At 38.9% G+C, this 25218-nt stretch overlaps 1 protein-coding gene across 1 annotated transcript in view; it reads right to left on the bottom strand.

Annotated features, from left to right (window-relative positions):
• GALNT2 (polypeptide N-acetylgalactosaminyltransferase 2) overlaps positions 1-25218 on the bottom strand; it is a 1373297-nt gene that overhangs the window by 370855 nt on the left and 977224 nt on the right. The window lies entirely within an intron of this gene.

Here is a 25218-nt window from a genome sequence, read left to right as displayed (position 1 = left end):
CTGAGACTCTGTCCCCCCCAAAAAAAAAAAAAAAGAAAGAAAGAAAGAAAAGAAAAAAAAAAAAATTACATCATGGTTGTAATTATTTTCTGTTGAAGAATCTGATGACACCATTGTAACACTGGTATTATTATCTGTTTGCAAAATTTCTCTTCTGCCGAAACAATGCAAATCACTATCATTTTACTATTCCAAACATGATCAAGAAAACTTGGAGTTGTAAGTAAAATTAATTTAGAACACCAGTTATTTGATCTAAATAAAAGTCTTTCTTCATAAAGTAATATGTAACCAAACCTTTTGCTCCTGCCTATGTTAAATAGTCATTTTTAAACACAATTTTCTTAAAGTAACCTTAAAGGAACTTAAATATCTAATAACTCTTTTTTTTTTTTTTTTTTTTTTTTTTGAGATAGAGTCCTGCTCTATCACCCAGGCTGGAGTGCAGTGGTGCAATCTTGGCTCACTGCAACCTTCGCCTCCTGGGTTCAAGTGACTCTCCTGCCTCAGCTTCCTGAGTAACTGGGACTACAGGCATGCACCACCATGCCTGGCTAATTTTTTGTGTGTTTTTAGTACAGACAGGGTTTCACCATGTTGGCCAGGCTGGTCTCAAACTCGTGACCTCAGGTGATCCACCCAACTTGGCCTCTCAAAGTGCTGGGATTACAGGAGTGAGCCACCGTGCCCGGCCTAACTTTTGAAATAGATGCTGATGCCTTTTCACCTGACTTACATCTTCTTGGTTCCATGTGATCAGTGATACAGCCCTTATGGTAGATGTTGACAAGCATTTTGTGTAAGTTACATGTTTATCATCAACTGTCTTGAGAAATGGAAATTTGCTACTTAATTTTTTGATGAAACATGTACTTCCTATTGTTTTAGCTCATTTCTGATAAAAGGGTTATTGTAATATTAAAAAGCACTACCAAGTAATAAAATGAAGAGTTCTGAACTTACTCCATTCAATAACAAGAAAACCACAGTGGCAAGAGCGTTCAGACTATGATGTCTGGCTTTATGGAAGGCCTGCTCAGTCTCTGTTTCCTACATATAGATCATATGTGTTTAATCTATAATTTTCCACATTCCCATTGATTCCATTGGCTGGGACCTGGCAGCTTTATGCCCTGCACAGGCCACAGCATTGGAAAAAGCCCACTTGGTTGATGACCAAATAATCAACTAGAATTGTAATATCACATACTTCTGCCATCACTGTTAGAGACCAAAAGAAGTTAGCCACTACCTCATTGGTATAGAGCACATTTTTTCCCCCACCAAAAGCTCTTTGCATATTGTCTTTAAAAGGAAGGAGTTTATTGAGTTATATCTGGAAAGATTCCAAAAAATAGGTGGCTTGTAGCTATTCATATTTCAGATTTGACCTAGTAGAGTGAAAATTCTGATAATTTCACATAAATCTCTTATGTTACCAATGTTTATGGCAGTTGACATATAGAGACCTAAATACATCCTGACTCATTTTAATGTAATTATTTATAAAAATGCTTTATTGAATATAAACATATGCTAAATAGAGTGATACACTATGTCAATAGACATAAACCATGACTATCCTGGGAAAAACAGGACATAAGAATCACAGAAAACACAGAGGACAGAGAAAATCATAATAGATTTTCAAAAGTAGAATAGACAGGAAATAGTGCAAAAGCAGTATTTTTTTTTTTTTTTTTTTTTTGAGACGGAGTCTCGCTCTGTCACCCAGGCTGGAGTGCAGTGGCCGGATCTCAGCTCACTGCAAGCTCCGCCTCCCGGGTTCACGCCATTCTCCTGCCTCAGCCTCCCAAGTAGCTGGGACTACAGGCGCCCGCCACCTCGCCCGGCTAGTTTTTTGTATTTTTTAGTAGAGACGGGGTTTCACCGTGTTAACCAGGATGGTCTCGATCTCCCGACCTCGTGATCCGCCCGTCTCGGCCTCCCAAAGTGCTGGGATTACAGGCTTGAGCCACCGCGCCCGGCCAAAAGCAGTATTTTAAAAATTAATGACATTATTTTTCAAAACTGATTAAAGACATAAGGTCACCGGTTTAAGAAGCCTATTGAATACCAAACAGGATAAATGAAAAGAACCCTATAAACAGAAACAGAAAAGAGAACTGAAAATCAGAGGAAAATGTACATGTTAAAAGCAGCCAGACGTAGGAAAAAAATACATAGATTGCCTTCAGGGGAGCACCAATAATGCTCATAGCTCATTTCCCAATGAAACAATGAGGTCCAGAAAATATTGCGATATCTTTTAAAATGCAGAAAGAAATAAATTGACTATTTAGAATTCTGTACCTAGAGAAAGTATCCTTCAAGAATGAAGCCAAATTAAAAACATTTTCAGACAAACAACAACGTCCCTGAATTCATCACCAGCCCTGCACCAAAGAAAGTGTTCAGTGGCATTCTGTAAGACAAAAGAAAGTGATCCCAGACAGAAGGCCAGAGATAATGGAGCAAAGAAGGAGAAGAGTGAAAATCATAAGCATGTAGACAAATCTAAATGAACATTAATTGCATAAAATAGTAATGATAATAGAGATATTATTAGCATTTCAAATATATATGAAAATAAAACATGGAAAGAGTAGCAAAGAAGTCAGGAAAGGAGAAGTGAAATTAAATTGTTTTAAATTAAAATTGTTCATTTAATAAAGTCAAATATTCATGGACATTTTTGCAATGTCCACAAATAGAGTATAAGTGTCATTTAACTTTAAATTTTCATAAGTCAAGGATGCCTGTTATAATCTGTACATAATCACAAAAAGAATAGTAATGGAGGGGGAAAATTGAACTAATAAAAAAGAGAAGTACTCAATCAGACCACCTCTACGTAGGTAGAGCAATTAGTGGCAGGTCAATGTTCCTGCTGAGAACAAATCATATTTTTAAGAGAGCTTTGGAAGCAGGGAAGTCCAAAGCAACTGAAATTCCAGAAAGAGGAGAAACTTTCAGAAGTGAACTAAAGGTAAACCACTGTTTTTTCTCTTTGGGGGCACTGGTTGATTCTATGCTGAAGCTAGAGGCTGTGAATCAGTGCTTTCCCTTGGCAAGGCCACTGAAGGTGGGCAAAGGGTGGGGACAGGGAGGAGAAGAGAAACTATAAGAGCTTTTGGGAATCCTGTGGTGCTGGAGTGTAAACATTAAACACACTTAGTTTTTCCATCCAAAAATTTGCCAAATTCTGAATCTATCTTGAAGCAAGAGGCTAAAAGAACTAAATCAAATATTCCTGAAAAGCAGAGGGAAAGTTTCCATAAATCTCTTGGTATTGAGTAGACACAGTCTGTTTGATTTCTTAGGTGTCTGTAGTGAGGGCTCTTTTTCATTTCTGATATTGGTTGTTTGTGCTTTTTCTCTTTTTTTGCCTTCGTTAGTTTTTCCAGGAGTTTATCAGTTTCAAGCTCACTAGCGATCAATGAAATGCAACTGAAATGTACAATATTATACTACTAATCACCCCCCAGAATGACTAAAATTAAAGAGAGATAACACTAAATGTTCTTGAGGATGTGGAACATTAGGCATCCCTATCTACATGTATGGGCATGTAAATTGGTACAACTTTGGAAATTGTCATTCCTACAGTAGTTGAATAGATGCATAGCTTCTGACCTGGCATTTCCACCCCCTAGTTATAAACCTAACAGAAATGCATGCATAGGTATAGCAAGAGACTGCACAAAAATGTTCATAATAGCATAATATTTATCATAGCCCCAAACTGGAAATAACCAAAATGTCCATCAACAGTAGGCTAGGTGAATAGCAATAGAATCGATGAGTAGTCATACCACAATCTGCTTTCATACTCCAGCAGTGAAACAGAGCAAACTGCAGCTAATGCAATGACATGAAGAAATCTCATAAGCATAATGTTGAGCAAAAGAAGTCAGACACAGAAGAGTCAAAATGGATGATTCTATTATACAGTTTAACAAACAGGAAATTTTAAAATAGTGCTGAAAATCATGAGAGTGGTTAGCTCTGGAGGGGGATACAGTGATTCAGAAAGGGCATGAAGGCGCTGGGCTGGATCAGGCTACATTGCTGCTTGCTTTGTGTGAATTTATTGAGCTGTACAATTTCTGTTGTGTGTACCTTTCAGATTTTTTAAAGGCACTAGAGGCAAGGGCAGAAACAATGTCTGCCATGGCCTGGATAGCCCCACCATTGGCAGGGCTCCAACCAGAGCCACACAGCTCCAGAGCCCTGAATAAAGGCTAAGAGGAGTTCCTTCTGAGAAGCAGCTGCCGGAGTACTTACTCCATTTTATCTGTATTTTTTTTTTTTCAGATTACAATATAACAAAAGCCCATTGTAGAAAAATAGAACAGTCCAATAAAATTTGAAAAAGCAGAAAAAAAATCCTAGCATCTAATCAACCAGAGGCCATTGCTGCCCACAGTTTGATTATTTCCTTTTTGATGTTTTCTTTGCTTTTTTCCATACTTGTCATTGTATAATAAGGAGTTTTAAAAATCATCCTTCTTAAATCACACTATCTCCTAGGAAGTTCACATTTTTTTAGTGTGAAATTTTTGTGAGTGTCCTTTTAGAGGACCCATAGTATTTTATACAGTGGTTGACTGTAATTATTATTCCCTTATTTGAACTTTAGGTTGCTGATAATTTTCCTATTTAATAAGTGATTTTTTGGGTGAAAATTTTGTACAAAAATATGGGTTTATATGTGGATTGCTTTCCTCGGTTAGTAGGAAAATGACTGAAATAATGTATACACTTTTGAGACTCTTAATAAATACTTTTAACCTTTTCTGAAAGGTTGAAACAACCGTTTTTATTCCCATGGACTCCCGCTACCATTTCTACCCACTTCCATCTGGAAACCACAGTGGTGAACAGAGAAGAGTTTTCAACGGAGGAAAGGTCAGAAATGAGTCTTGCCAGGAAAGGAAAGTAAGAGCCTTTCGAATGGGTTATGTGGCCCTGGGTGCAACCAGATTCAGGTAGCTATGGCTTAGCCTCTATCAGGGGTGAGGCATATTATCTCTGTGACCTGTTAGTATTCTCCTTTAGTTCCTCAATTACCATGTTTAAAAGACCTGCAAATCTGAGCACTCATAAGACCCTCCCATCACCCTCCCCACTCCATGCTCTCTCATTCCACACACATCCATACTCATGCATGTTCACACATGTACGCACACACAGGGAAGAAACTATTCACCACAACCATTTTTACCCATATTTATAAACAATCCTGTCCACTCCTGCACCATTTCATGCATCTTTACCGTTTTTTTTTTTTTTTTTTTTTTTTTTTTTTTGAGACGGAGTCTCGCTCTGTCGCCCGGGCTGGAGTGCAGTGGCCGGATCTCAGCTCACTGCAAGCTCCGCCTCCCGGGTTTATGCCATTCTCCTGCCTCAGCCTCCTGAGTAGCTGGGACTACAGGCACCCGCCACCTCACCCGGCTAGTTTTTTGTATTTTTTAGTAGAAACGGGGTTTCACCGTGTTAGCCAGGATGGTCTTGATGTCCTGACCTCGTGATCTGCCCGTTTCGGCCTCCCAAAGTGCTGGGATTACAGACTTGAGCCACCGCGCCCGGCCCATCTTTGCCACTTTATTAGTGTGGCCTTATTAAATTTTTATTTTGGTATTCATATCATGTATTTTTATTATACTATATCCATGGCACCTTAGGGGAGGATAAAGAAAGCAACTATAACTATAAAGAAAGATTCATTTATCACTGTGGCTAATAAAGTTGTCGTTCTCTTAGTTCTCTTCATATTTTTCTTTTTATCTGGGAGCCAAAGCACACAGCAAATGAAGTCTGACATCTATGAAGCTTTCCACACACGTACCTTAAAGTATGAGCTGTGAAATTCCACTAAAGCAAAATAAAGTATAAGGTAAAGGAGTCCTAAGATCCTCAGATTACACCACGTGAGCCAATTCAATTGCTGACCACTGACTGAAACCCGGGCGGAGACCCTTTTGTGCACTTTCCACTTGGCAGTATGTTTAGGTCTCCCCTTTACTCTTTCCCTTAGAAAGAGCCCCAGAAAATTTCCTCTGTCGGCACCTTTCACCTTTGTCTCATTTGAATTCAGCAATCAATGTATGAACCCTCCCAAGTGCCGAGTGCTAAGGTAGGTAGTTGGTTTCTTAAGGTGAATAAGCCTGGCTCCTTCTCTGAAGAGTCTCAGAATCTAGGCGGGAGACAGGTAGGTAGGGGCATAATTCCCCATGGCCAATGCAGACCACCATCAGTGGAGAAGGATTATGCCAAGAGAGTGAGAAGGGAGCATTTTTTCTGGTTCATTGTGTATCCCAGAAACTGCTATAACCCTAAAATTGAGACCCCTAAGAGCTCAGAGAGAAATATGCATCATCCTATAATCCTATAATTGAGAAGACCAATCTCCTCTCTGCCACTACTTATACAACCTCATAATCCATTTTAATGTGTTTCTGGTATTCTTAGGGACAATTTTCTATATTTTTCTTAAAAGAAGGAGAAATGTCAGCCAGGCGCAGTGGCTCACACCTGTAATCCCAAAACTTTGGGAGGCCAAGGCAGGCAGATCATGAGGTCAAGAGATCGAGACCATCCTGGCCAACATGGTGAAACCCCATCTCTACTAAAAACACAAAAATTAGCTGGGCGTGGTGGTGTGCACCTGTAATCCCAGCTGCGTGGGAAGCTGAGGCAGGAGAATCGCTTGAACCCGGGAGGCAGAGGTTGCAGTGAGCCGAGATCATGCCACTGTACTCCAGCCTGGTGACAGAGCAAGACTCTGTCTCAAAAAAAAAAGAAAGAAAAAAAAAGAAAGAGAGAGTTCTACTTACATGACCTTATAATCTATTTTGAAATATAATTTCTCACACTCTTATGGACAACCTCCTATATATTTATTCAAAGAAAGAGAAATTCATAAGTAAAAGAGGATTGCATGGGCATTGTTCTTCCTCAATTTTCATTCTCAATGAATGTTGATCATCAATCTTCAGGAGACAACTAAGGCAGCTTTTGAACTCTCACATGGTGAGGATGGTGTGAAAATCACATGCACAGTAACACCATGGACTTACATGGGTCACTTTTAGAGGGAGACAAATTGAAACGAAAAGTCCAGAGCACACAGATGTGTGTGAAAAGATGACATGCTCTGCAGAGAGGACAGCTCTCTTTTTCAGAGACTTTCCACAAAATATTGGGGAGATGAGTACTTCACTTCTAGAAATCAGAATATGACTTACTAGTAGAAGTCTAATCCTCAAAACCATCTCTGAGAGGTGGGACTGTGTTTTCCATTTCTTTCTCTGAATACTTTGAGGAGGTTAATTACCAACTAATTAATTTGTCCATCCATTTGGTAAATGCTTGCCATGGTCCAGGCACTTGAGTAGCTCTGGAGATACCAGCAAAACCCATCTTTATGGATCCTAAATTCTAGTGGAAAAGATGCTCAACCAACAAGGGGGGCATACTGGAAAGTAACTGGGACTGCTATAGGGGAGCTGCCATAGACATGGCCTTGAGACATAAGCTTTCTTCGGGCTGTCTACATACAAAGGTGAAAACTGAAAAGATATTGGGGAAACTGGGTGACTTCTCCAGTTCTGTTTTGCTACTTGTATTAGTTTGATCGGGTTGCCATAATAAAGTACTAGTGACTGAATGGCTTTAAAAGCAAATTTATTTTCTCACAATTCTGGAGGCTAGAATTCTGAGAGCAAGGTGTCAGCAGAGTTGGTTTCTCCTGAGGCCTTTTCCTTGGACTTGCAGATGACTCCTCCATGTGTCCTCACCTGGAATTCTTTCTGTGTCTGTGTCCTAATCTCCTCTTCATATAAGGATACCAATCATATTAGGTTAAGCGCTTACAGAGCTGCTATAACAACAACAACAACAACAACAAAAAACCGCATAAACTGGCCATCTTATAAACAACAGAAATTTATTTCTTACAGTTTGAGAGGCTGGGAAGTCCAAGTTCAAGGCACCAGCAGGTGTGGTGTTTGGTGCAGGCTCACTCTCTGCTTTATAGATGGGCACCTTCTCCTTGCTGCTTCCACATGTGGTGGAAAGGGAAAACAGGCTCCCTGGAACCTCTTTTAAAGGGCACTAATCCAATTCATGAGAGCAGAGCCCTCATACCTAATCACCTCTCAAACATCCCACCTTTTAATACTATCCACATCAGGAATTCAGTTTCAATGTGTAAATTTTGGGGGGACAGAAACATCCAGAACATAACAAGCCCACCCTAATAACCTCATTTCAGCTTAATTACCTCTTCAAAGACCCTGTCCCCAAATACAGTCACATTCCCAGGTACTGGGGTTTAGGACTTTAACATATGAATCAGGGGCAATGAAATTCAGCACATAATAGCTATAAGAATAAAATGAACTCCTGGTTCAGAGCATACTTTACCTAGCCTACCTCTTAACTCCCACTACAGACTACAAGCTACTCCCTTGAGAAGACTAAAGCTCAAGGAGTTTAAAAGACTTACCAAAAGCCTGAGAGACAGAAAATTCTAGAAGCAGAATTTAAATTTAGCTTCCTCCCAGCAGCTAAGCCTCTGGGAAGCCAATAATAGAAGGCTGGATTTGAGCAATCACCTTGTGGCTACAAGTCACAGCTGATACCTGAGATAGGCCAAGTTTTCCCTCCACTGGCCTCTGTCTTGCATTCCTAAGGATGTGAAGAGGACCATGCTGTGGTGAAGTGCAGATGTGTGCAGCCAATCGCTGCCATTGTCCAGTTCTTTGACCCTAATCAAGTTTTTCAACAACTCCCAAGTTATTCCATTTTCCCATTTGTAAAAACCCTTCAAGGAGGGGAGTGATAATTAGCAGAGATAAGACACATAAAGTAGCTGGCATGAGGAACATCCTCTCTCAGCTCCTGGGAAAATACATTTCTTCATCTATAGCATGGGAATATCAATAGTCACTCCTCAGGAGCTTTGAGATCTGTGATTGAGACAGCACGTGGAAGTGCCTGGCAGACAGCGTTCATCAAGATGGCAACCATCATTGCTTGTTGGTCTTTCCTTCCTCCCTCACTTACACTGCCTTTCCTCCATCCCATTTCTGTTCTGTGGTCCCTACTGGTCTGCCCTAAAACCTTTCCTATCCTGGGTTTTAGCTTGCTATCCTCATGGATTACTCTACTCTAACACAGAGAGATTCTGAGCTTGTTTCTAGGAGCAGCTTACTTTAATGAGCAGGACGGGTCTCTGACCAAGACGATACATCATGTCTGACTATCCGAGCAAACCATCAGTGATTTCAAATGACAGCAGCAATCATCCAAGCTGGGGCTGGCAGCTAAAACATTAACTTCTGATTAATTAATTCAATCAAGACTTTGCCAACTCATAAATCGTTCAGGCACACTGTTCACTCAGAAGATCTCTCGTTGGCTAATTGCTTAAGTGATTTTTAAAATTGTTTTAATGAACCACACTGCAATTGGATTCTGTGCTATTTTTTTCTATCAATAAGAGAAAGGTACATGAATGTGTAAGAAAAAATAACATAGGTTATGATATGGAATTTGTAAGAAGGAAACAGATGCACGCAGCAGCAAGTTTGCCCTGGCTCAGGGATTTAAGCCACAGTGAAAGCTCAATTTCATCCCCTTCCTATTTCTTCCTGCTTGCCTCATCTCAGCATTCTGCTTGGAGCATGTGTTATAGGGATGCGGCAGTTCAGAAGTCAGTAAACCTCAGTGAGCTCATAGCTCTTATTAGTACAAAATCTAACAGCCCTGAAGTACCATGGGGGTGTTTACAGCCTGACAATTACATCTCTCTTGTTGCTGCTCAATGCTAGTTCCCCTGGGTGTTGATAAGATGGAGTCCTCCACACCCATCCCCAAACCCTCCCTTTAGGCTGGCAGGCATGTGTCTGTGAGAAAGGATCTGGAGGGAATTTCGAGGTTTTATGGGCTAATGTGTCTGCAAAGGTGAGAAAAATGAGAATGAGTTGGATGGCAGCTCTAATACTACCTCTCCTTTACCCAGGAATCTAATAAAACAGGAATTGGGAGAGAGAGGGTGAGAGAGGGACCAGGGGAGATCCATAGCGACAGTGCTAGTAAGAGAGAGGAAATGAATGAAAGGCAAAAGGAGAAAGATTATCCAGACAAAGTGAAAGACAGAGAATGGCTATAAAGAGAGTTAGAAAATGAGAAACTGGGCACTATAAAGAGAAAAAGCCAGAAATACAGAGATAAAAAGAATTAGGGATCAAGAGGCAGAAAGAGACAAAGTAGGGAGAAAATTAGAAATCAAATGTAAAAGAGAAAAGGAAGTTAGTTTAGAAAGAGAAAGAGATAAAAGGAGGAGCAGAGAATAAAGTTACCTGGAAATTGTGTTTGGCAAGGTAGCATCAATATTCCATTTGCTCTCTCTGAAGTTAGACCTTAGAGAAAATTCCAGGACTTCACTGATGAAGTCTGTACATCCTCTCTTATGTTCAAAATGTTGCTTAGGTAATAACTTCATTGATCTAAACCCTGGCTCAATTTGACACTCCATTTTGTACCTCACAACTTCAATGATTGAGCACTTAAGCTTTGTGGAGTGTTACCGAAGTGTGACACTAAGCACTTGTCATGGTTTCTTCAGTTGTAAATGACTTTCACCCTCTGTGTCTCAAACTTTTAAGGCTGTTATAAAATATTTGCTATCTTGGAAGACCCATGGTCTACTGCTACAGTGCAGAAGAACTTGAACAAGTTTGATGAGGAGAGGCCTACAAAAGAGTGTCCACAAGGGACACCATGGAAAGTCGAGTTTTGCACATGGCATAACTGTCTTAAAAATTTGACCTCCTTCCGTTTCTTTGTCTTTGAGGTCTGAGAAATTTTTCTTACTTTGAATTTCTTTGTGGGTTCTGAATTACAGACACTGCAAACAAAGGACACTGCTTATACCAGGATGACATGGGTTGTATTAACGATTCCTCCCACTGTGCTCACACTGAAGTTGATGACCAGCACATGCTTAATTTTAATGTAGTATCATTCATCAGTCTTTTCCTTTATGGTTAGTGGTGTCTGTGTTCTGTTTTCAAAATTCCTTACCTGCCTCAACGTCACCAAGAAATCCTCCTATGTATATTCATGGAGCTTTATTGTTTTACCTTCCACACTTAAATCTATAAGCCACTTGGAATTTATTCTTGTATATGGTGTAAGGTAGGAGGGGGGATCAAGTTGCCTTTTTTCCTCACTTGAATATCTAGTTGATGTAGCATCATTTATTGAAGACCGCCATTTCCCGATTGGTCTGCAGTGCTATTCCTGAATAAATGCATGGATCAATACTCTCTTCTGTTCCATTGGTTTCTCTATCCTTACACTAATACCACACATTCTAGCTTTATGAATAAGTCTTGGAATCTTATAGAATAAGTAAGTCCTCCACATTGTACACCTTTAGATGTCTTGGCAATTGCATTTCCCTATGAATTTTAAAATAAGTTTGTCAGTTTCCTTATAAACATACACCCACAGAAATCTGAGGGGATTTTGATTTGAATGTTACTGACTCTATCAATTAAGTTGAAGATAATATATTTTCAAGCTTTCTCCATACCTTTTGCCTCTTTTTAATTCTTGATATATTTCAATTCCTCCATTTATTTAGGTTTTCTTTAGTTTCTCTCAATATTATTTCATTGCCTTGAAAGTCATCATTAGATTTAGTCCCATTTTATTTTATATGCTGTTGCATACAATATCTATTTTTAAGTTTATTTTATTTTGTTGCTGCTACAGGAGTATAATTATTTTTAAAATATTTTATATTTATCTTTTATCTTGCAATGTGTTGCAATAATCTATAGATTTAAATAATTTGTCTGCATACATGATTATGTAATTTGCAAGAAATACAGTTGTAATTTTTGCCTTCCAATCCTTATACTTTGTATTTATTTTCATTGCCTTATTGTACTGGTTTGAACCACCAATAAAATTTTAAATATAAGTGGTATACCAGGCATCCTTATCCTGACCTCAGAGGGAAAGCTTTCAGTAAATCACCATTAAGAATTACATTTTTGTAAGTTCTTAAGAGATAACCTTAACTGGTTAAGAAATTTGCCTTCATTTGTTGGTTTTGCTTAGAGTTTCTAAAAATTATAAATGGGTATAGAATTTTATCAAGTTCTTTTTTGACATTTATTAAAATAATTGTATGATTTTACTTCTTTATTCTGTCAATATGGTGATTTGCAGTGATTGATTTTCAAATATTAAGCTAGTTTTGCATTCTTGGAATAAACCCAACTTGATTATGACATATTATCTTTTTTAATGTATTGCTGGTTTGGGTTTGCTAATATTTTATTTGGGATTGTTGCACAATTCATGAATGAGACTGGTCTATAAATTTCCATTTTTAATATTATCATTGTGGACTATGGAATCAGGGTTACATTGGTCTGAAGAAATAAGTTAATAGAAGTTCACACTTTTTCTATTCTTTGGGAGTTTTTATCCTCTGTAGGTAAGCATTATTTTTCTTTAAATATGTGGTACAATTTGATAGTGAAGTCATCTGGGACTCTAGTTTTCTTTGTGGAAATGGTATTTTAAAGTATTTTTTAAAGTAGTATTTTTGAGGTGTAATTTACAAAAGGTAAAACATGCTCTTTTTAAGTGTACAATTCAATGATTTTTGACAAATGTATACAAATGTGAATCAGTATCTAGAACATTTCCATCTGCCCAGAAAGTCCCCTATGTTCTTATTTAGCCAATTCTCTTCCTTTAATAGCAGTCTCTGGCAACTGCTGCTGTTTTCTGTCCTTGTCAATTTGCCTTTTCTAGAATGCCATATCCGCAGAATCATAGTTTGTAGCCTTTTGAGTTTGGCTTTTTTCACTGAGCATACTACTTATGGGATTCATCTAGCTGTTACAAGTGTCAGTAGATTATTTTATTGCTGAGTAATAGTCAAGTAAATGAATGTATACAATTTGTTTGTCCATTCAGCAGGACATGGACTTTTGGGTTGCTGCTGGTTTGGGCTACTATAAAAAGGTGACTACGAACATTCATGTGCAGATCCTTATGTGGACACGCCTAGGAGCAAACAGCTAGCAGTAGCAAATACCTAGGAATGGGATGGCCGGATCATTTGGGCAGGGTATGTTTAATTTTATAAAACATGGCCAAACATTTCTTCAAAGTGGCTATGCTATTTTGCATTCTCACCAGCAATGTATGAAATTTCCTGGTGCTCTGCATCCGGTACCAACACCTGGTATTGTGTTTTTTTTTTTTAAACTGCCATTTTAGTTTGGGGATTTTAATATGCATTTTTCTAGCAAGGTATAATGATGAGCATCTTTTCATATGCAAATTGGCTACACATATTTGTTCTCTGGTAAAATGTCTATTCACATCTTTTGCCTGTTGTTTTTTTTTTTTTAAATGGAATTGCTTTCTTATAATTAAATTGAGTTGTTTATTTATTTTGAATATGGTCCTTTATCAGATATGCATTACGCAAATATTTCCTCCCAGTCTATGGCTTATCTTTTCATTTTCTTAACCATGCCTTTTAAAGAGCATACATTTTAACATTTTGAAGTCTAATTTACCAATTTTCTTTTTTACGGTTCATGCTCTTAGTGTTTTATCTAAAAATATGTTGCCTAACCCAATGTCATAATTGTTTTCCTATATTTTCTTCTAGAAATTTTATAGCTTTAGTTTTTCCATTTAAGTTTATGATTTTGAATTGTTTTTTTGTATATGTTGTGAGGTAAATGTTCATTTTTTAAAAGTATGTCAAAAAGACATGTTTATCCATTTAATTACCCTGATGCCTTGTCAAAACTCAATGGACTATATATGTATGGATCTATTTCTAGACACCCTGTTCATTTACATTGACCGATATGTCAATGTAAATTGACATATGTCTATTTGTCATATATCTATATGTCTATCTTTATTCCAAAATCACATTCTCCTGATAACTATAGCTTCATAGCAAAAGTTGAAATCAGATATGAGGGTCCTCTAACTTTGTTGTTCTTTTTCAAAACTTCTGTATTCTAAATATATTTTATAATCACCTTGTTAATTTCTACCAAAGAACAAAAATTCTGCTAGGATTTTCATTGGATTTGCTTTGATACTGGTAATTTGTGTCCTCTCTACATATATACATTTTTTGTTCTTGATAAGTCTGTCTAGAGATTTAGCAATATTATCATTTTTTTAAATAATCAAGTTGATTTCATTGATTTTCACTATTATTTGTCTGTTTCAAAATTCATTTATTTATTCTTTTCTTATTTCCTTCTTTCTGTTTGTTTGGGTACTTTGCTCTTCATATTCAAGTTTCTTAAGGTAGACGATTAGATCATTGATTTGAAATCTTTGTTCAGATGTAACTATTTAATGCTATAGATTTCCCTCTTAATGTGGCTTTATCTGTGTCCCACAAGTTTTGATATGTTTTGTGTTCATTTTTGTTCAATTCAAATTTTTTTCTTATTTCCCCATTTGAGTGCCCCTTTGACTCATGTGTTATCCTGAAATGTGTTGTTTAATTGCCAAATATTTAGGGATTTTCAGATATATTTTCAGGATTTTTATTGTGATTTCTTACTTAATTCTGTTCTTGTCAAAGAAGATAACTCATTAGATTTCTATAATTTTGAATGTATAAGATTTATTCCATGACACAGATTATAATTCATCTTGGTGAGTGTTCCACACATACTGAAAAGAATGCGTATTCTGCTATTGTCAGAAGGAGCATTCGGTAAATGTCACTTAGCTCAAACTGTTGATAGTCTTGTTCAACTTTGCTGTATCCTTATTAACTTTATGTTTACTCATTCTTTTAATTATGTAGAGAGGAGTATTAAGGTCTCCAAATATGATTTTCACTTCTGTCAGGTTTTTCTTCATGTTTTTCAAGTTCTGTTTTTATGTGCATACCTAAGATTTTGTCTTTTTGATAAACATATAATATTATTATGTAAGGTCTCTTTCTAGCCATGGTAATATTCATTGTTCTAAAATCTAATTTTTCTAATACTAATATAGCCACTTCTATTTTTTTTATCAGACTTTGCATGGCATATCTTTTCCCATCCTTTTGCTTTTAGCTTACATATTTCTTTCTATTTAACTGGTTTCTTGCAGACAGTGTATCTTTGGATTTTGTTTTTCTGTATTCAATTGGGCAATCTCTGCCTTTTAATTTGGGGCATTTCGTCTATCTCTATTTAATGTAATTATTGATATGGTTGGATTTAAATCAACTGTCATGTTTATACTGTCTTGTTTTAATTTTTTTTTCTGTTTTCCTGCTATTTTGTCTTTAAATTATATTGCATAATTCCACTTTATATTTACCATTGGCTTAAAATTATATTGCATAATTCCACTTTATATTTGCCATTGGCTTATTAGTTATACTTCTTTTCTAATTTATTTAGTTCTTACTCTAGGGATTGCCATGTTTACATTAACTTATCAAAGCCTACTTCAAATAATATTAGGATGCTTCAGATATAGCATAAGAACCTAGTAACATTATATTTCTATTTTCTCCCTCCCATACTTTAAGCTGCTTTTGCTATACTATTGCATATGTTATAAACTCCAAAATTACTGTTACTATTTTGCTTCAGACAGAATATTTTATTTCCAAAAGAGATTTCTTATAAAATAATACAAAGTAAGAAAAACTGTTTCACATTTACCTTTATTTTTACTATTTCTAAAGCTCGACATTTCTTTGTGTATTACTAGAGCTTTTCATTTCCCTCTGGTATCTTTCTGCTGCCTCAAGGACTTCCCTTAATATTTCTTATTGTCCAAGTCTCCAGGCAATGAAATCTATTAGCTTTTTTGTCTGAAAAAAGTTTTTATTCTGACTTCAGTTTTCAAAGACGTATTCACTGGATATAGAGTTCTAAGTTGACTTTTTTCTCTCAGTACCTTAAAGAAGTAGCTGCATTGTCTTCTGGTTTGTCTATTTTCTGACAAAAGCCGGCTTGATATTCACATCTTTGTTCCACTGTATTTAATGTTGCTTTTTCCTTCCACTGCTTCCAAGATTTTCCCTATATCTTTGGTTTTCAGAAGTTTGACTATACTGTGTATATGTGTGTGCATGTGTGACATCCTCCTTGAGACGCTTTGAATTTTGTATATCTTTGCTTTGTCATTTTTTATTAGTGTTTAAAAATTCTCGGTCATTATCTCTTCAACCACTTCTTATATCTGTTTCTCTATCTCCTCTCCTTCTAGAATTCTAATGACTTATTTTTATTCCATTTGATAACTGTCTCACAGCTCTTACTGTTCTGGGTTTTTTAATTCTTTTTTTTTCTTTCTGTCCTGTTTTAATCATTGACCTATCTTCAAGTTCATGGTTCTTTCCTCAACATGATGTCCAGCTTCCTTTTAAGTCTGTAGAAGGAATTCATCTTTGATATCATGAGTTTCTTTTAAACATTTCTAGCATTTCCATTTGATTTTTTTAAAAATCATTTCCACCTGTCTGCTAAAATTCCCCATCTGTTCATGCAAGTTGTCCACCTTTCCCAACAGATCTTTTAATTTATCAATTATAGCTATTACAAAGTCGTATCTGATAATTCTTTAACATCTGGGTCATTTCTTAGTCTGTGTCTGTTGATTGATTTATCTCTTAACAATAAAGTCTTTTGATTTGCTCATTTGTTTAGCTTTTGTATGTTTTATAACTTTTCATCAAACGAAGAATATTTTATTAAGAGTAGAAACAAAGATAAATAATATTTATGCGTGAAAATGGGTCACTTCTTTTCCTGTCAGTCCATCAGCATGTGTGTGTGTGTGTGTGTGTGTGTGTGTGTGTGTGTGTTAATCTAGTCAGTTGTTCAGCTAGGTTGTTGCTGTCTAGTCACCTTAGGGGCATCCAGACTTCTGTCTCCTCCAGTGGAGAGCTGGTGGTTTTCTTCATATTGTGGTATCTATGGTGCTAGTGGATTTTTCCAAATGTTCCTGTTCCTCTCTTAGCTTTCAGTGACCACAGAAGGGTCTTTTTCTTGCTTCTTCCCCAGTAGTAGACTGACCTTGTGTGTTACTTGGTATGAGGCTCATGGTGGAGGCAGGGGGTACTCTTGATTCTCCTCATCCAGCTTCTGTCTTTAGCAGGCCCCGTGCATTTGGACCACCTTGGGAGTGGAAGTGTCTCATTATTACCATTCTACCTACCCCACCTCAGGACAGCCAAACTGTGCCTTGCATCTGGTTGGGTCTTTCGGACCAAGTGCTCCGAGAGTTTTCTACTGTTCCTCCAGAGGCAGATAGGTGTGCTTCTACCCCTCCCCGACAAGCGGTGAATCTCTGCCGGAAATGGGAGGGTTTCCTCTTCTAGAAACTTAAGGCTTATACCTCTTACCAGACAAGAGTCTGGGAAATGGACAGACTCTTCTGTCCCCCAGTAGCAGCTGATTACTTCTGGCATGCCTGCACCACTAAGTGTGGCTGTCTCTAGTTTTCTGCCCTGCCCCCTATATTTCTTGTGTGTATCCAGTGGAGATTCATGGATAAGAGCTTGAGTACAGACTTCCCCTTGAGTGTGGAACTCCAGATTATTCTGCACTGTCATGATAGTCTACACTTGGCCTTTATGAATTTGTTAAAAGTTTCTGCTTTCTTCTTATCCACTGATGACAGCTTTTGGACTCCGCTGAAAGTGAAACAGTTTGTTTGAACTATCTCTCCTTAAAGGGGCTCAACACTCTTTGGAATTCATTCTACCTGTTTTCCTGAAAAAACTCAGCTCTTTGGTGGGCTCAAAAAGTTATCATTTTGCAGATGATCTGCCTTTTTCTCACTGTTATGGTAGGAGTGACATTCTCTTGTGGCTTTCTACAGACTGAATAGAAATAGATCTCCTAGGGAAGGTGGAAGGTTTTGCATTCAAAAAATCAATTTCTTTAGTAGATACGGGAACATTAAAATTGTCTTCTTCATCTTTGGTAAGTTTTATTTTTAATTAATTTGTTCATTTCCTCTAAATTTTTAACTTTTGGCATAAAACTGTTCATAATATTCTAATGTTATCTTTTAATTTTTAATAATCAGCAGTAATGTTGCCTTTTTCATTTTTGATATTGGTTATTTAAGGTTTTTTTTTTAACTTATTCAATTTTATTAGGCTTTTCAAAGACCCACCTCTTAGCTTTGGTGACTTTCTCTATTTTATACATATATTTTGTGTTTTTAATTTTTGCTCTCATCTAAATATTCGATTTTTCTAATTTCCTTGGATTTAATTTGCTGTTTATGTTATAACTTCTGGTGATATCAGCTTATTAATTTTCAACATTATCTTTTATAATATATGCATTTATACCTACTGTTTCCTTCCATGCATGATTTAAGTACATTTCATAAGCTTCTATCTGTAATGTCATCCAATTCACATATTTCCATTGTGATTTCTTCTTTGACGCATAGAATATTTAGAAGTATATTTATTTATTTCCAAACTAATGAGAATTTTCTATTTATCTTTTCTGTTATTTATTTATAGCTTAATTAGCTCGTCATCAAAGAACATACCCTGTATTATTTCAGTCCTTTAAAATTTGTTCACGCTTACTATGAAAAATCTAGCACATGATATAAATTTTTGTATTTTGAAGAGTTGTTATTGAGGAGACTGCTTTATGTGTGTACACATATACACATATTAATTTGGTTAAGTTTATTCCTTGTTTTGGCCACTTCTATCTCTTTACTAATCTTTTTTTCTACCAATCACTGAGAGAGCTGAATGAAAATCTTCCATTATAATTGTGAATTTGTCTATTGTCTTGTGGTTAGTTCAGTCAAATTTTACTTTGTACACTTTGAAGCTATTTGGTATATCCAGATTTAAAATTGTTTTAACTTTGTGGGAATCAAACCTTTTATTAATCTGCAAGACTTGAATAGAACAGATTTTTTCTTAAAGAGAGGGTCTTGCACGGTCACCCACGCTGGAGTGCGGTGGCACAATCGCAGCTTACTGCAGCCTTGAACTCTTGGGCTCAAGCAATCCTCCTGCCTCAGCCACCTAAGTAGCTGAGACGACAGGCACATGCCACCATGCCTGGCTAATTTTTTAATTTTTTTGCTGAAATGGAGTCTCACTGTCTTTGCCTAAGCTGATGGCAAACTCCTGGCTTCAAGTCATCCTCAAGCCTCAGCCTCAGATTATAGATGATAGCCACCACGCCTGGCCCCTAAGTACAGGATAGATTATTCTTAGTTCTACCATTCTGAATTATTGGTTTGTCTTATCAACCCAACTACTTAGCTCTCTTGGATTCTGAATTCAAACTCCTTGGGTTTAAATATGGATTCTGCCTGTCCTTATGCAAATTACTTAAACTTTTTGTAGCTTTCTTTCATTAGTAAAACATATATATATATAGGATCAAATGAGTATGTTAATTAACTAGTATCTAACATATAGTAGAAGTTCAAAATAAATATTAGCTACTAATATTCTTTACTTGATTAATCTGGGGATGCAGTTTGACCTCAGCTTCTATTTCAGAACAGTTGAAAATCAATGACAGTTTCTATAGTAAGGAACTTTCTGATTTTGAAGATGAAGCACCTCAACTGGATAGGCAAAGATGAACCCTTTCCTCAAACTGCATGACTTAGATTACATGAGAATAGCTTCAGAATAGTATATGTTGGGTTTTTATAAGTCATATTATAGTGACAAATTACATCCAGGAATCTCAGTTTGCTTATCTCTAAAATTGGGTAATTATAATGCCAGCCTTGCTGTTTTACAGGGCCATTGTGAAGTCACAGTTATAAAAGTACTTTAAAAATTGTAAAGTGCAAAGGGAATGTGGGTATGATTTCTGTGGTCATTTATTTTTTAATGTCACATATGAGAAAACTCCTGAATCTTCTTATTTAAAATAGGAAGATCAGAAGTCAAATTATAAGGAGAGTATGGGCACATGTGCACACACACAGAATCTGCTTGCTGAAAGGAGAAAGTAGTATCTGCCAGCAGATTTAAATCTTTCACTTGAGTAGCTCTGCCCCAGTAGTCCTCGCTGCCAGCAGCTCCTTTTGCAGCTGCTGAAGTAGAGCCAGGCGGAGTTGTTGAGTTGTTGAGTTGTTGGCTTATTGGATGCCGACAGGCCTGGAGCAGAGAAACTCAATTGTTCTAACTTCTCACTCCTCCTCAGGGGACTGTGGCTGTCAGTGGAGTATTGAGAAAGAGGAACAGAGATGGGGAAAGACCAGCAGCTACTTGTGAGGCGGTGGCCATTCCTGCCTCCACCCCCAGACCACCTGCTGAGGGGAGAGATGTCACAAAGAACCACGTTTTCCATTCCTCAAAGCCAAACAAACACAGAGAGTCAGCTGAGCCTCTCTGAATCAGTGACTGCCTGGGGAGTAAAATTCGAACCCACTGAAAGGCCACATCTGTTAAATAAATACATGGCCTGAGAGCCAAATCAAAACAGATGTGGTCACACAGCAGGGACCCCTCCCATGGAGAGACACCTCTACCTTGGTCCTACCCAGGGCTCTTTCTTGTTGAGAGATCTGGTTAGATTATGAAAACCATTTACTTCCATGGCGATTGCTCTTCAGCGATGCTGGCTGGAGCCCAGCCCTCTTCAGGTCACTTATCCACACCATCTCAGGGAGCCCAGTCCACTCTCAGCCTGAAGCCATCAGTGAAAGGGCAAACTCAGGGACGGTGGTCAGTTAAGACTCAAGAGCTCGCATCCCCCAGGTTCTGCCCATGGGCTCAGCGGGCTGTGCCATGCTCTGCCCACGCGGGAGTCGAGAAAGCAAGTTCTGCTTGTCCTCCAAGTCCCAGCTCAGCCGCCCCCTTCTCCAGAGGCTTCCTCCTTCCCCCAGGACAGACCTGCTACTTATTTGCCTCTTCCAATACTTTTTTGAAAATCCCTTCCACAGAGAGCCCCAGGGATCCACCTGCTGGCCTCAAGGATCTGTGAATTCCTAAAATGTTGTGTGGAATTTAGTATATGAGCACCTGTATGTTTTTATCTGAGGAGAAAACAACGGATCGCTTTATCAGGTTCTTAAAGAGGTCTATGTCCTAAAAACATTTAATATAAATATGAATATGGCTCTACTACAGTATACCATTTATAGCACAGTATGTGTTGTGATGAAGAGTTCCAAGCCTGTGTTCCTTGCTAACCTAGAAAAACCTTAGGTGACATCCCTGGGCTGTGGCCTGTAAGACAGTGCTCCCTAAATCATTGCTAGATCAAGGCTGGATAAGTAACACCCCCCTCCTTGGAGACGTTAGCATTCAAATTACTCACAGTCCTTCGCTCTTGCATTTCCTAGATGAGTTGTCAACATTTATCTTGCCTGCACTTGCATTTATTCATTTTTCCATTTATTCGCCTCATCATCCCCACAATCTGTTCCGTCCAAATATGCTACTGATATTGCAGTTTTTAAGGTGCACGTTGGCCATCTAATCTCAGCTCTCACCTTGATCTCTCTGAAGCATTTGGAAGTGTGGACACTGTTAAATTCCATCTCTTTCTTGAGACAGTCTCCACCCTTACCTTCCACAAAATTATTCACTCTCCACAAATATTTATTAAATACTTAACATGTGCCTGGCAGTGTTCTGGGTCCCTGGGATACATCAGTGAAAAGAAACAGAAAAAAAACACCGCCCTCACAAAATTTCCATTCTAGGGGTGAGGGTGGGGGAGTGAGGGGCTGGGAGGGGTAAGCAGAGGAGGAATCTGACAGAAAATAAACAATAAATGTAATAAATGAATAAAAGCTATGGCATTGTAGATGGTGTTAAGTGCTATGGGAAAGACAAATAAGAGGAATTGATAGGTAGGTAGAGAGCTGGGGAGTTTGCAGTGGTCTTCATGGGAAGACTCATTGTGAAAATGACATCAGAGCAAAGATGTGAATGATTCCTGGGGAATCACCAGAGGTTTGGGGGAAAAAGCAAAGTTGGTTTGCCGACTAAGGTACTGACTGAGGAGCAGCTTAAAAACAGCATGGAACAGCCTAGAACAATCTGAACAGTCTAGAAGAGGCTGGAGCAGCCTAGGAGAGCCTGAAGCAGCCTCGAACAGCTTATAACAACCTGGAGCAACCTAGAACAGCCTGGAGCAGCCTAGAACAACCTAGAACAGCCTGGAGCAGCCTGGAACAGCCTAGAAAAGCCTGGAACAGTCTAGAACAACCTGGAACAGCCTAGACTAGCCTGAAGCAGCCTGGAATGGCCCGCAGCAAACTGGAGCAGCCTGGAACAGCCTAGAACAGCCTGCATCAACCTGGAAGCTCATATGACTGGGTGGGTGACAGGGGAGAGAGTGGCAAAAGGTAAGTCCTGAGAGGATGACCTCACAGGCTTCTGTCAATACTTTGACTTTTACCCTGAGTAGAATAAGGAGCTACTGAGGGCTCTAAGAGGAGCTGGGCTATCTAAATGCTGCTTGCTCTGACTTCTGTGTCAAAAACAAATGGTAGGACATGTTGGGGATGAGAGCCAGGACAGCCCTCAGGAGCCTCTGCAGACGATGGCTATGCAAGGTGGCAGCAGAGGTGAGAAGCATTGAGATTCCAGACACAGCTTGAGGACACAGCCAACCCCATGTAGTCTTGGATGCCCCTTATCTTTCAGTCCTTTGCTTCCATCTCTCTTCTTTCCTGCTCCCAAGTTTGCTGTCTTCTCTTTCTCACTGCACTCTCTTCCTTGGTAAACTCGCTTACTTAGGTGGCTTACCTATGCTCTCACAGCTAGGCAGAGAAGGCTCCCCTCCCCTTTTCTTCCACTTCTAAGACAACATAGGTTCCATAGGTGGAAAGCTATGACCAGTCTTTCTAGCTCTTGAATATAGTTTCAGACCAAGAACCCAGGTAGCTTTGTTCTCAATCCCTGAGCAAGCCAGCTCTGTCCTGTCCTAAAAACGGAACCAACTCTCTGGACTCCAGCTTAGAATAAGGAAGACAGTACTTCACAGAGTGCATTCTTATTTACTAACCTATTATTTAATTAGACTCCAACAACAACCCTGAGATATAGGCAAGGCAGGAAGAATTACATCCTCTGAGGAATTAGTAAACTAACAGATTGAGTGACTCATCCAAGGATGGTGTCAGTGAGCAGTGGGGACAGGACTACAGCTCAAATCTCTTGGTTCCCATCAACAATACTTGCTTTCCAATCCCTGGAATCCCAGACCCTTTTCACAACAAGGCGTCTCATAAAGCAGAAATAAGAGCACCCCAGTTTTCTGTGCATTCTGGCAAAGAAGTAATTGTGAAGCTGAGACAACTTCTCAGAACTGCTCCACATTGCCCTGGAGCTCAGGCTCAGCTGCAGTCCCCAATAAAGCTCCCAGTGAGGGCGCCCCTTCCTCCTGCAGCTCTGTGAGGAAAGTAAGACCCTGCCAGCCCGGATGTGAGCCTATCTTACCATTGACAGGTCTCCTTCCCCCGGGGCACTCTTTATTTTGCTATTAACTGAGGGAAATGAGATAGCAGCTCAAGTTTTACTCCGTGAGTTGAGAGTACAGATGTGCCGCTGTCTGGTGGAGCCGGATGCTCTGTGGTCCGTAATGGCCTTCAAACTGAATGGATAATGAAGGCTGACTGAGATACTAAGCTTAGGCTATAATTAATTTACAATTTGAAATGGGGAGAAGCCTTGGTTGTTTCAAGCTAGTCAAACCAGAGGCTGCCTTAGGGCAGTGATTCCTTCTCACATTCCCATTAAAACCATGTGCCTATAAAAAGGTAGCTCCATGTCACCACAGTGGTGACCCTTCTCTCTGACTCATTGCCCATTACGAGCGCAATTAGCGTGCAGCGTGTGTCCTGGGAGATTAATGATCCGCTGGAGGGAAGAAGGAGGAACCTGGGGAATGGGTCTGGGTGGAGTCAGAGCTTGCCTCTCCCTAGGAGCTGCCTTGGTGTTGTAAAGGTAAACATCCAGGAGCTGGTTGGACTCCTGGCTGGACTCAGCCTCCATGGCAGGTGGTCCTCCTGGGGTGGGGGTGGGGCTGCCGCTGATGTGCACAGCAGGCTGAGGAGAAGCACCTTCCAGGGGCCCATAGTTCTTCCGGAGTGGACAGAATCACCCAACTCCCAGCCACAGCACCTGGGATGCTGCCATAATGGTTATGTCTCTGAGACAGAGACCTTCACAGGAAGAATTTCCTCTTTCCCTCAGCCAAATTGGTATGCTTAGCACTTTCTAGAACTGAAAGAGAGAATTAAGTGAGAAGATACCCTCTTTTATCCCACGAAAGAATCGAATCAAATATTCTTAACAGTTGAGCCTGTAAAGTTAGACATAACTGCAAGGTTTGTGGTCTAAAAGATAGGGATGGTGTGAAAAGAACTTGAAATAGAAGAAAGAAGTAAATAGCTGTGCCGAACCCAATCACAGAGTGTGGCAGCCAAGCTGGAGATCCGCAGAATGAGATCCTGTATAACATTAAGATTAGGTGACACAGGCAGGAAGAACACCCTGTTTGGAGAATGTTAGCAGAGTGACTGTAAAACTGGATCAGCCTGGCAGTCAAGGTTACTAACAAGAAGCAAGACAAAATTCCAGCCAGAAATCCACTGGTCTTAAAAACTCCTCAGCTAGGACGGACAACCACAAAAGTTGTGTGAGAAGATAATCCAAAAGTTGTTTGAAATGACAACCGTTTTCTTAGTAGGAGAACACCTTTCAAACACTGGATTAGAATTTAGAATACTTAAGAGGAATCAACTCATAGTAACATTATTTCGTGGTTATGGTGTTGAGACACAATTTTCCATGGGTCTCTCATATTTCTGCACATCTTGTGAGCAGAGGGTGTTTTTCTGAGCAGCTTTGGAAGACAGAGATGGTGCCCTTCAAGAACAAAGGGCAGGTTGGTTTGTTGTCTGATATAATAAAGATAACATCTGCCTCCAATGCAAAGGTCAAGTGGACTTACTGCCTATTATAAAAGATTCCAGATCTCTAAGTTCGGGGTTCCTCTCCTGTAACCCATTGTGTGTAAAGATGTCCCCGGGCTCTTCATATCACCTTATGAGAACTGGGACTTGAGGAACTGGTGTAAATACTGATACTCTGTCTACTACTATTGAGGCAACAAAGTTCTTTGTCTCTGATCCAGGATCTCGTGTCTTTTGCCAGCATCA

Source organism: Macaca thibetana, chromosome 1, assembly GCF_024542745.1.
Source record: "Macaca thibetana thibetana isolate TM-01 chromosome 1, ASM2454274v1, whole genome shotgun sequence".
NCBI lineage: Eukaryota > Metazoa > Chordata > Mammalia > Primates > Cercopithecidae > Macaca > Macaca thibetana.
The sequence above is the reverse complement of the archived record's forward strand: the minus strand, read 5'-3'. Positions and strand labels throughout refer to the sequence as shown.